The sequence below is a fragment of the Mizuhopecten yessoensis genome, unplaced genomic scaffold (assembly GCF_002113885.1).
Source record: "Mizuhopecten yessoensis strain PY_sf001 unplaced genomic scaffold, ASM211388v2 scaffold5519, whole genome shotgun sequence".
NCBI classification, from domain to species: domain Eukaryota; kingdom Metazoa; phylum Mollusca; class Bivalvia; order Pectinida; family Pectinidae; genus Mizuhopecten; species Mizuhopecten yessoensis.
The window spans coordinates 1924415-1938218 of NW_018406089.1; the positions used below are offsets into that span (position 1 = coordinate 1924415).

At 38.1% G+C, this 13804-nt stretch overlaps 1 protein-coding gene across 1 annotated transcript in view; it reads right to left on the reverse strand.

Annotated features, from left to right (window-relative positions):
* Positions 1-13601, reverse strand: part of LOC110450844 (glutathione synthetase-like) — a 30729-nt gene extending 17128 nt beyond the window's left edge. The window contains exon 1 of the mRNA XM_021498616.1: positions 13568-13601. The gene's annotated coding sequence lies outside the window, so the exon portion shown is untranslated. The remainder of the gene's footprint in view (positions 1-13567) is intronic.
* Between the last annotated feature and the right edge of the window lie 203 nt (positions 13602-13804).

The following is a 13804-nucleotide window of genomic DNA, read 5'->3' on the forward strand; positions in this document are numbered from 1 at the left end:
ACATGTCAATCTCTTTTGCAACCCTACTGAGTGCTGGGAAATGACCCATAATCTTAAGTTTATTTATATACCTAGGTCATGCGGAGTTTTATTTCTCTTCTACTAACTGCTGAGAGGAATTCCGACCACAAATAAAGATAGATGTTGCCATGCGAAACCACTAAAATCATAATAAAATCTCCTGGTAATACATTTTAGCAAATTTTAAATAAGAAAACAATGGCTAAGTAACCTTGTTCGATTAATGAACTTGAGATAATGTGTCATTTGATAACATTATGTGATTATATGAATGCGCTAGACATGTTATAAACATTGAAGCTGAAACGTACAATAATGTTTACAACAAGTCTAGCTCTTTTATTACAATATTGAATGTTAAGGAAGGACATTTTATAAGAAGTTTAAGTAGTATTTATGGTCAAATGTCTATGGTTATACACACATATACCGTTAAAATATGTTACTCTGACGTTTTACTATGATTTTTGTACATTCCCATAGCAACAATCATCTACTTGTGAGGCCGGTATGCCTCTCCACATATAGTTAAAGAGAAATAAAGCCCCGCTTGACCTATGTATATAAATGATCTTCAAATAACATGTCATTTCGAAACATTCAGTTGGGTCACTTAGGAGATTGACATGTTATAAATCTGGTGAGCAACTTTTATCATTACATCAGCCTTAATGCCGTATTTTTGACTTCGTTGACCTGGTTATATACCTTTTTAATAGCTCATGTACAAGTTCAATGTATTTAAAATACATATATATATTCCGATTTGTGATAAGAATATTTGAATATGACTTGCCATGGGGTTGAAATTTAGGGTGACTATTACCTCTTTTAGGGGGCTTGTTGAACCTTAACAAGACGTGAAGATTTTTTATCAAATCAAACCCAAACCCGGACTTTTGATTAAATATTAATGTATTCCTTTTAAAAATAGAAGCCATCTAGGATATCAATACACAGGTGTAACGTATAAGTTCATCGACACAGCGGTCCCGACAATGTCGGCCGAAATGAGGCAATATACAAACATCCGAGTCGCAAGATTCAACAATATAATATATCAATAATAGGACAGGGAACACAATAAAACATCACATCCTATATTAGTTTTAAGGCGGATGAATACTTTGATCCACATTCAGTGGAAAGATGGCTTTATTCAAGAATGGTTTATGGTGGTCAACTACACTTACATGAAAATGTATTCAAAAGTATTATAAGTTAGTGTTCAAACCGTAATAAAATATATATATCGGTTCCTTTAATAATTTTAAATGGGTAAACGTCAGCAATGCGTTATAGAACTCCCGTAAAAGACGCCGGCTTTCACATCGTCAGATTGTTTGTTTGTGGTTTAAACTCCACGCAACCGCTAAGATCATGTATATAAACGCACCCCTAGAGAGATATCTATTATAGAAAAGATTAGGTTAGCGTGGAGGAAAGATTTAGATCCCCTGTGTTTTCATGGGGAAGCAAATCAATTTTTATCTATTCCATGTCTTTTAGCAGGATATACTAAAGAAACACCCCATACACCTGCCCGATTTATGCAGGAAGGTCTACATTAACATGCTCATAAGACATGCAATGCGATACCGCAGGCCTATTCCTTCTCTGAACCTGCCAGAGGGGGCATCGTCAGATAAATAAACAGGTGACGAAAGTGTTAATTGTGGACGGAGAATTGAGAGAAAGCCATTCACAAGATCAACAATTGTATATGCACACCGACACTGCTGATAAGAACGACAAATTTACTCGAGCGAATACAGTTATTTTATGCTGCATGTTGTTGATATTGACAAAGTGGTTTAGCTAATAAACGGTATAACTGTGAAAAAATGCTTTTACCAGGTAAAAATAATAATAACTTAATTTTTGACATATGATGGAATGAGTATAAGTTGTATCGTTTGGCAATTTTAGTATTATTGAATATAATTTTACTTGAACCAAACGGTCGCGGCTGTAGTATGCAGGTACCACTAATTAAGCAATTATCTTTCATATATTAAATACACTGCTACATATACCTCACGTCAACGACACTTGTCTTCTTTATATTGCACATCAAAACAACTACCACACCGTTCAGCTGCGTGGCGTTCTGTTGTACAATCATGATCTCTGATAGGAAACAGGCATTGACTAGTATTTCGAATAAAATATCTTTTGTCAAGTAAGGAGTGCAAATGACCGGTGTCTCGATAGTAAATTCAGCTGTCAAAATATAGCAAGACATGGTTTGTTTTCATATATTCTGACAACTGAGTTTACTGTTACATCACACTGGCTTAGTGAGTGGTTTTCAGCAGTCTAGAGTCGAGACACCGGCCATTTGCTCTGTTTGCTGTAGAGACACAGGTCATTTGCTCTGTTTGCTGTAGAGACACCGGCCATTTGCTCAGTTTGCTGACGAGACACCGGTCATTTGCTCTGTTTGCTGACGAGACACCGGTCATTTGCTCTGTTTGCTGTAGAGACACCGGCCATTTGCTCTGTTTGCTGACGAGACACCGGTCATTTGCTCTGTTTGCTGTAGAGACACCGGCCATTTGCTCTGACAGGCCTAGTTACTTAGCTCGAAGTCAGTGTTTGCTGACGAGGCACCGGTCATTTGCTCTGTTTGCTGTAGAGACACCGGTCATTTGCTCTGTTTGCTGTAGATACTCCGGTCATTTGCTCTGTTTTCTGACGATACACCGGTCATTTGCTCAGTTTGCTGTAGATACACCGGTCATTTGCTCTCTTTGTTTGACAAGAGAAACTGACGTTTTTGAAGCTCGCAAAATAAGTTTTCAATCACGTTTGCGTTTAAAAAAGCTTAGCATATATTTTTTATACCAAACTAATGAATCTCATTCCGATTATACTTTATCAATACTTACGTAACAATAAAAAAAACATTGATCTGATCTATGAAATCACACCCTTAAAATTTATCAGAGGCCAGAAGAAGATAACTTCATAACATAACAGAAAGATGATGATTATGCATCCAACGTCGCTTGACCAGCAGCCCCAAGCCTCTGCCGCTTTACTGATTGAGCCCAAGGGAATAACCCTTAGCACGAAGCTATCGGGAGATCTTAATATCATGCGCAACTAAAACCTGCTACAATAATAAAAATGCCACCAATATATTTTATTAACATGTTGAAACAAAAAGAAGATTTCCTTTTCAGTCGGAATAATTCACTTCTGTATACCACTTGTTATGTTTAGTCCTCCTTGTTGACATTTGTGTGAAAATTAATAGAAATTTGATGAGACGTTAAATGTATTTTTCAATAAAAGAACAAATCTCATATGGTAAATATTGTTGAGTGACTTGGATGAATTAACTTAAGAACAAACTCGGAAAATGTATGGGTAAACATTTGGACTGAATGCACATCATTATAAGTAATGTGTTACAGACCAATAGTTAAACAATAAAACAGAAGTATATGTCATAATTTGATGTTTGGAGACGCAATGGTATTGGTTGAATATGCATGTTTAGTGTCATTGTATAAAATAGAAAGAGCTATTACCTTATTTATTAACAGAGATATATAACTAGGAAAAATAAAATAAAAGTTATTTCTAAGGAATTGACCCATTCTAAAACAAAATATAAAATCAGAAGAAAATACTCCTTAACAACGGCACATACGACTTCATGTTGAACATACATGTATTTCCTTTTCTAGCTTTATATACAGGATTACTGGAGTAGTCGCAGAAAAAGTAATACTGGTATTTTGAAGGGAGACACATCTTTAAAATGCTTCAAAATATCCATGGTGTCACCATAGCAACGGCCTTCAGTTGAAGCCATGACGAGAGAGAAACAGAATGTTCTATCTAATGCGAGGATAGAGAAGTCGTTACGGTTGTTTAACATTGTATCAGCCATGTAAAATTTAAACACTATATTTAGCGCACTCGTAAAAAGGCGTCATGGATTAATATCTCGTGTGACGTCATAAGGCAACTGACAAGAGGAGTTTACCTGTATGGAGGATAAACAAAACGCTTTCACTGTATAACCAACTTTCACTTACTTTGTTGAACAATTACAACTTCTTAATAATATTCAAAACAGTTTCTATGATACATCAACAGGAAATTAATTTTTCTCTGTTTCTCATGAAATAATTCAAAATATTTGTATTAATTGGATAGTATTTAATACAGCGATTTTCGTAGACCTATGTTTTGCGCTATGTACTGATCAGCATTTTAAAATTATAACCGACGGCTGTACTCCAATATAGCTGCGTGATTCCTGCTGAGTTGGAGCTCTCTGTGGTTGACATTTCCCCATATTTACTTTCGGTCACGGGTATTCAGGCAAATCCACGTCATCGGCAATTCATTGTGTTTAACGATGAATGACAATGCAGAGTAAAAATTGTACTAATCTAAAGGTAAGAGTTTGTTTGTATTATTTTGTCTAGCTTCCGAAACACAAAATGTTTATCGTGTGACCTAAATGACATCTTGACACCCTTGCTGGGTAGCAAATCAAAAGGACAACGTTTAAGTTATTCTAACTGATCTGTGTTAAATAATAAATGGTAGTGGGCACTTACAGATATATGATTAATGCATACAGTACCTTGTGTATAAAAAGTAATTCCACGTCGTTGTTGAATATAGAGAACTGTATATTAAAGTCTAATATGAAATATTAAGCAGGTTTGCACAGCGTAGAAGGGGTCTACCTTTCATCTCATTATAAATAAACATCTGAGCAGATGTAGTATAGAACGTATATATGGTCAATCGGTTCCCTATCAAAATAAATATCAGGTTACAGGGCCATCTGGGTGCTAGACGGTCTTATCAGAAGACCTCTCCCCTATCTGCAGGTCATGATCACCGGTCATAGAAAGGACATGCATCCAACCAAATAGTAATGCAGGGGTCAATATTATTCTTATTTCAAGCTCAGCCAGCCGGGCATTCCGACCTCCCATAACACCACTGTCCTGACAGCAACACAGCAAACAAAGGGTCTCCTCTCTCTACTTAATTTATTCTTATCTCAGGCCCAGCCAGCTGGACATTCTGACCTTCCATAACCTCGCTGTCATGACAGTAACACAGTAAACAGAGGGTCTCCCCTCTTTGCCTAATTTTCATGTGCTATATTAGGTATTGGTTCCTTACGGATAAGGGAAAGAGTATGAGATCCAATCCTAGGGCCTATCGTGGTCACATGACAAGTGCTCTTTGTTCTCTTGGTTCTGATGGTCAAGCTATTGTGACGCTATGGCCTTACCCAATAGTTAATTTAATTAATTAATGTGATTCATTTATGTTAGATTCATCATATCTTTGGATTGTAAGTCGTGTGCTAGTCGTAATACGCTAGAGTAATTATAGACACATAGGTATGTACCAATTATTTATGATGACAGGTTTATAAGTGTAAGGACAGATGATGGCTGTAGGCAATGATGTAACATACGTACTGGAAAACGTATTTAACAGTTTGCATCCCACATTCAGGGAGTCGGGAACTGGCCATGAGAAGGACAGGTCAATTTGGACACAGGTTCAGAGAGACAGAGTATGGGGAGTGTGGCCATGGTTTGGCACAGGCCTAGTTACTTAGCTCGAAGTCAGAGACACAACGTGAAGTACTACCATACGTATATGAGATGTTTTTACCACCTGTAAATTGTTGATTCACGTCTATGAATAAACAATACTATTATCAACTGTTACGTGTGTTTACGGCTGCTGTGTTACACTATACAGTCATACCATCCTCCTCCCCCACCACCATCTTTATTATGTTTATTGGTTGCCTGTCACTGTATCAATACTCACTTGGTTGACCCTCGGTCAACTGAAACAGCTCCACTCTTCACTATTTGGGAAGATGGCAGTAAACTGTCATCATGTAATAACATATAACGTGGATTATTAATGGTGCCAGTCTTCTGCTATACACCCCAAACCGGTCAATCCAACTCCAGAACCTAGGGTTAGCTGGACTGTATACATCAACTCTGTATGGCCCAGGGTAAGACATTAAGTTGAACTCCAGGCCAATGTGATGTGACTCCCAACTCCCGACTTCCAGACATTTTAGCGACCAGGCTATGGTTTTCCATGAGCTTCGGTTCAGTCACAGTCGTCCAAGTCCATGTTCGAACCGGGTTGTGGGCCACAGCTTTTCAGCACTCTGCTCTTCCAACACTATGGGGTCAACAGCTTATCGGCTATTCTCCATCAGGTCCAAGGGAGGTACTGCTACAGGTGATAGGCATCCTTAATCTGCAGACTTGTTAATACATTCTCAGAATTCACCCTACATTGTTTTTTATTTGTTGTGTAAATAAAGGTATAATTTATCATGGAATTCGTTCCAATGGTAGCTTAGAAATATATCTTCATCATATCCAGTTTGTAAGTGGAAAATGGTGTACCTACTTTCGGAACATCGTTGATCATATTCGTATAGCATGTGCTCGACTTTCATTTTTCATTTATTTTTTCTCTTTTTTGTACCCTTTCGCTCAAACTCGTTCATCTGTGTACTATTAAACAATATAATATCATATCATTTTAGAGTCGTGTACTGCTATCATGTCTGTCTCTCCTTCCTCAGTTTTCTGCAGATCTAGGTGGACATAACTGTCCTTGCTTGATAATTTGTAGCAGAATTATGGGCTGTGCTTATTGGGGGTTTTTTTATCCGTCGCTGTATATATATATATCGTTAATGTAAGTGGTTCAGCAACAGGTTTTGCTTGACAACTTTAAATTTGTCATTACTCATTGAAAATATGTCATATATGAATTTTACATTTCTTTCTATATATTTTCTAACATTGAAAGAGACTTATTCAAACTTCCAATAACCCTGATTAAATCTACCTCATGAACTCAATATATCCCGTGTCTTTTACTCACAAACTACGCTATGAATGTCTTATCTAATGATGAATCTTGTAAACGCATACAATCGGGCTTCAACTGGCAATATTTCATTTTTAAATTTATTTTCATTATCAGCTATATCATATGATCTCTATGAATTCAATATATACATTGACTTGAATTTGTACACCATTTGAAGGGAAATGAAATCTAACGGATTCCAGTTGCAGCAAATGTAGCTTAAAATTGTATTCGAGAGTAGGTACATGTATACGTAAAATGGTTAAAATACCAATATATACAGATAGTTGTTATGCATACTTCGCCCTATTGTCCAGTGGAGGCCATTTATATTTGTTATCGTCTAAAAAGAGAGTTTTTTTTCAATCGAAACCACAAGTTGTATGAAACTCCATGAAACTCCAAGGGATAATTATTAGATTACCATGAAACTCAATTCACCAAAAATGTATAGCATACACACAACTGTATCAATGTCACGTCATTTATCCATGGTTCGACTACTTTATCCTGTTTTTTTATGTATTTTCACACATACATACAGAATGTATCACTAGTAGACCGTCTGTAGTACATAGATGCATACTTGGTTAAGGGAAATAATAGACATCCTGTAACCCACTAAATACGTAGATAACCAGAAGCAGTGGGAATTTTTGTGAGATCTCACACAGTGTCTCTAGTTAAACCTGTCTAAAGAACCACTGAGGTTTATACGAAGCAGTCCATATTAAATTTGTCTCAAAATCAACTGATTTTTTTGCTACATAAACCTCAAACGAACGGGATTATTTCCTATATAGTATATTATTATCGTACTACACCATTTGTAAATTCAAATACACACTCAATGTAAGTTGCTGTAGTTAAATCATGTTTGTAAGCCGCATGTTTAGATCTAGTTCACAAGTGCATTGTATAACTATTTATGTATATTTTATTTTGCCCCTAACATGAAAACGAATTGTAAAGCAACCTGTTATTTTGGTGGTTTGAATAAGCAGGAACAACAGGAAACCTACAATATTAGGTGAAGACATGTCTTTTGAAAAAGTAACTTATCAATACGTATTTGTCGGCAACATATTAGAAGGCACGGAGTCTTGCAGAGAATGTCTGTTAAAAGATTATCACATTGACAGATTACGTAAAGGTCTAGTTTACAATTGAAACTCAGAGAAGTGAATGACATCAACGTCCTTGGTCGTAAAATGATATAGTGGAAAATAGTGCACAGCCATGTCGGTAAAATTCCCATACATTCGTTATGCCATGATAATGAGGTAACAGTTGTCTCTTTTGTCCGAACTACAAATATGCTAGAATGCTAGGAAAAGAGACTGAATAAACATGAAAATGCGTAAGAGATACCAATGTAAGAGATGTCTGAGGATGTGTATGTCTACAGGGGGCTTACACCTTAATGAAGCAATGGACTCGCCTTGTATTAAACATCCATTATTCACTGAACATTGAACGTGATAAAGGTACTTATTGGGAAAATGCACTTAAAAGAATCCGCTAGACTCTAGAGCTGAAGAGCTAAACATTGCAATGGAGCACAATTGCCTCCCCTGCAAATCTTATATGGCGGATGCACTGGACGGAGTTCCACTTGACAGGGAGGCACACATATACACTTGAATCATGTCCTATCATTATGTTAGATTCGTCCAAGTATATCACACTTTTCCAGAAATTACAAACAGTCAGTCTTCTTTTTTCGGGGCACCATGACAAGCGTTTTATTGCGATTAATCTCCCTGACTACCAGTTTCTTCTTTACCACTCGTCTGGTGTGACCATGTTTGTGTAGATGTAACTGTATGTATGCTTAGCTATCGGTCTCTCTCTGTTTTCATTAAATTTGTTTGTAATATCACCCAAACTGTCCCTTCTGTAATCTTTAACCAGTCGCTTCAATTTTCTGTAGTCCCGAACTGTCACCTCCGACTTTCGACCACTTTGTGAAATATATTCTGAAGTACCCCGCTGATCAATTCGTTTTTTCAGACTCCCGATTGTTGATTTGGGTATCCCAAGTAAATTTCGGAGCAATTTCTTTTACGTCAGAGCTCCACTGGTTACTTTTTCGGGCCATCTTAGTTTAGATGTCGTTTCAACTGTCACGTGACATCAGTAGCCAATAATACCTTCTTAACACACCGACGTCTTTTTTATACACCCACATATGTGAGTGTTACGGGCAACGTAAACATTCCGCCGTCTTGTCCGAATATATATAGCATCACACTGTTTGTTACAACCTGTAACCTTGATATCAGTAATATATAATGTAACATTAATATATGTTGCTTCACAAATATATCAACACAAGGATTGAATAAATATCAAAGAGACTTTATATTTATATACTGTATAAATATCTTATTAATAATCGAAATTGAACACGTATTTAAGATATTTAATTTAATTTAATGAGTTTTTGTAAACCTTTTTCCCAAATATCTTCAGCAAGATTCATCAGTTTGAAATATGCAATATCAAAGTTTTACTTTCTACACAAACAATGAACCTACTAAACGTATATCAACGTTTCAAGACCGACTGATCCCTTTGTCAAGCTATGATGGGTGGTCTATCGGCACAGTGGATAGCGCACTTGCCTTTTACCAAGGCGGCCGGGGTTCGATTCCCGGTCGGACGTGAAAAGGTATGGGGTCACCTGCCCGACCACATGGATTTTCTCTGGATATTCCGGTTTCCTCCCACAGTAAGTCCCCCCGCACGCTAACATCCGGGCCGACAAGAGTGATTGGTATCAATTGTAAAACCTTGTTTCATAATTGTTGTAAAATGAATAACGTTTATTATATGATTGTGAGAGCGATTTGTATTTTTTTACCTGTACAACGATGATCGTAACGAAATTGTATATTTCTATGTCACTCGACTCTAGACGTTTTGCCGTTCGAAAGAGAGCGTTTATAAACTGCATCAGATAGGTTACAGGTAGGGTGTAGATCTAGCCTCCTCTCTAGTTATGTCAGTATCGGGTCATACAGATGTGTCAGCTTGTATCCCCCTCGTCTTTATTCATTTTCAGAGTTTTCCTTTTTCCAAATGTTTATTCTGCCCTTCACGGTGGAGAATACTAATTATAGACAAGATTGTTTTCCAGGTAAACAACTCAGGACTTTTCCATAATACACTGTATACATTAAGTGTATGTTTAATTTAGTCATATCTTTCTTTACAATATATATGCATACCCAATTAAACCAGTGTGGAGTCCATGCTTTGTGTGTCCATAGTACTGGGCCTTCTAGACATCTCAGTTAAAAAAATTTGGTGAGACTGTTGTTTATTTACTTATTCATTTTGTTCATTCATGAAAAGAGTGACGAATTCATGCTGATTAGTGGTTAAATAGCGTATAACGGAAACGTTGCCTTGGTTTAATTTAAGGTCTTGCAAGATTTTAGTGGAGGAGGTAAGTCCGAGCAACCGTAGAAAAAACGACCTGCGGCCAGCGACTGCCCTATGTAGGCCTCGTACCCGCGACCCAGTGGTTGAGGGCTTGTAATACCTGTAGCAGAATGTCCGACGCCTTAACAAATCTACCACGCCGGTTCCCCTATTGTTTATTTGCCCTAAACATTTGCTTATCGTTATGTTCAACGAGGAATAAATATTGTGGTAAATGATGAATAAAAGCTTATAAATATGATGTCGTTTAATTGTATAACATACATTTATGCCATGCTGCTTGTTCACATGGCATGACGTCAAAACTGCAAGCTTGTACACTAGACAACAAAACACTCACCAACAGTTGTGATTGTAATGGCCGTTTATTATAACGACATTACATAACTTCATATGACTTTACGTAAAAACAGTACATATAACAGTACGTAACATTACGTACTAGCCAAAGTAATGTAAAAACAAGCTTGACTAGTGTAGGTAAGGGTATATCTGGCGTAAACCTTCATAGCAGAGAGAGGTAATATAATGAACATGACTTAAAATGCAAAGAAAAATGCTGATGAGAAAAAATATCATACTAAAGAGCAAATGCAATGTTAAAATTAATTACATAGAATTCAACATAATCTCACCCTAGTGGAGACAGGGGAGGTGGTGGGTACACCCCATAGGTAAGCACTTGTCGTAATAGTACTGATTAATTAATTTCATACCTTGCAAGTCATAGTCCTTATGGTGTACTGGTATAATACGAAAGGCTGACTCAATATCTGTCTTTGCCAATAATGTCCCGGGCCCAAAGTATTTATAATTGCTATAGCGTTGTCTTAAGTTTCGTAATGGACCCCCTTATCTGTGTCCCAAATACCTTCATTGATTGATGATCCTAATGGATATGACAAGTGGTGAATAACCCGAAATTCACTAGGATCTTTTTTGGAGACGAGGCAAAGGGGTGAAATTTGCAACGTTTCAAATGGTGGTGTAGAAAAGGGGCCAGCTATCCTGCCAAGCTGAACTTCCTGTTTCATCTTCTGACAAAGGATGTTTGGATATTTTTTAGCAGATAATAAATTATCGCACGATCTGAAAGACCGAGGACCTGTATAACATAAAGAAAACCCTTGTATAAAACCGTTTTGAAGGAAATTAGTTAAATTTGAAGCATAATTTTCCGAGAAGGGAAGTATGTTGGAAAATTGTACAGGGGTAGGAGTACAACTGTTAACGGGCTGAGGCAGTGGACTTGGATTTGGGGCCATTTGCAGTAGTGGATGTGCTATTGGACATAACACCTGTTTGGGGTGTGGAAGATTTAGTACATTTCCGAGAGGAATGTGGACCTTTGCAGAATTTGCATGTGTGTTGAAAGGAACAGTTTCCTTTATTACACAATTCTTTGTTACGAAAGGCATAACACACTTTACCTTGGCCTTGGGACCCGTTCTGAGCTACATTTGGTTGTCGTCTAGCATGCAAATTGCTAGCTGTCAAAACATCCAAATACAGCTCTGAAATAACTTGGTCCCACATAAGTTGATGTGGGTTTGCCTGCCTCCACTTACGAAATGTTACATCATAGGATATAGCAGCAGCATCACCCGCCCTCTTGGCAATGGTCTGAATTGTATTTGCAAACTTCATAAGAGAAGCAGTCAAAGTAGGCTGAGCCTTTGTCAGAATGGTAAGGAAAATTTGGAAGGCACTCTGCCATTGGTCTATTGTTTTGATTGGAATGACCTTACTTTTAGGTACCAGTGACATAGTGTTGGCCTGGATGGTTATATCAAAATTGTCTGATTTACTTGGATTTATGAGGGCGCAAAAATCAACATACTGATCAGACTGATTTTTTTCTTTTAGACGGGGCTCAATGCACATATCGAGAGGGCGGCTGATGCTGCTAAACGAGACAATATTATCAGAAGTAAACCCACCCACTAAATTTGATGTTGTCTGACCCAACACAATGTCAGACACCGACAACGGGGATTCTGATGGCTCGGCATGTCCCTGACTGCCACTCCCTCCTGAGGATGTAGGCCTAGTCAAGGGTTGTTGATCTGGAACTCCAAGTGCTGCAGAAGGGATGGACTGGCGGTGTGATTGTTGGGTTCCTAGAGCTGCTGATGTCACAGACTGGTGGGTAGATTGAAAACCCAGGGTAGCTACTGAGGGCAAGACTGGGTTTGAAGATTGTTGTGGGTCTTTCATCACCATTCCTTCGGCTTTCATGTGTTTAAACAATTCAGCTGGAATCGCAGCAATAGAGGCAGCAGCTGTGAGTGATGTGTGTGCCTCTGATGGCTGGTGCTGCTGTATGTTACTGCCAGACTGGTGCTCTCCCCTGGTAGGTGCTGGTCTGCCCCTGGTGCGTGGTGTTGCGTGTTGAACTTGAACCGGTCTGTTTGGCACCAATCGGTGATTTAAGGCTGCTGCTCTCTTCCTAGTAGGTGGCATTATGCTCAAGAGAAAACCAACAAACTAATAAACCTGGTTGATGAATAAGCGAGCCAAAATAGGGTTATTTACCCTACAACAATGCAAATGTACCAGGGACTGACATAAGATTCCATGACACCTGAATTTTGACAAAATCTGACATTCACATAGTGACCGTACGTTAAAATATTTATAATTATTTTCAACATCTCAATTCACTCATGGTATAACAGAAAATATTGTGCATTTTTGTTTTAATAGAAATTCAAGATGTTATTGGCTAAATTTTGAGCGTTACACTTGCTTTAACATCCCACGGTACAAGCCAAAAATAATAGTATACACTATAGTTAGACTAACTGTCAAAACAGTGATACAATTCGTGAAATACAGGACCTGTAGACCACTGCAGTCATAAACAGGGCCAACATTGTGTTACAGCCACAGAGGCAAAATCGCACGCAAATAGCCACAAAGGCATAAAGCTTCGAAATGCCACCAAGGCATCAACTCAACACACCAGAAACCCCCACAAAGGCTTGCAAACCTGTAAATTCACATGCACCAGAAAACGTGACCGCCACAAAGGCTGCAAAACACCAATCTCAAACATCTTCAGCACCTACAACTGGTAGGTGTGCCTGAAAAGGAGGGGGGTGGGGGGGGGGNTAACAATACCTGTCTAGCGATATACTGTAGCATAAGTATATCACAATACAGTTCTACCGAAAATAACTCAACTTACTGCATAGCTAGCGACCCACACATCTGGAGCCGACAATGACAGCGCCCCTCACGCTCTGTACATACTTAGGGAGCCCGTGGCTTTCATTCAGGAGAACCCCATCATGGCACAACACATCATTTGGGCTCTCTTTAAGTCACTTATGTTTGTGATATGTGAGTTCCTGTCTGTCCATGACCATACCTTTAATCAGCTGGTTCTCCCTCCTAACTGTATTGTTGTAGTGAATCGGGGAAA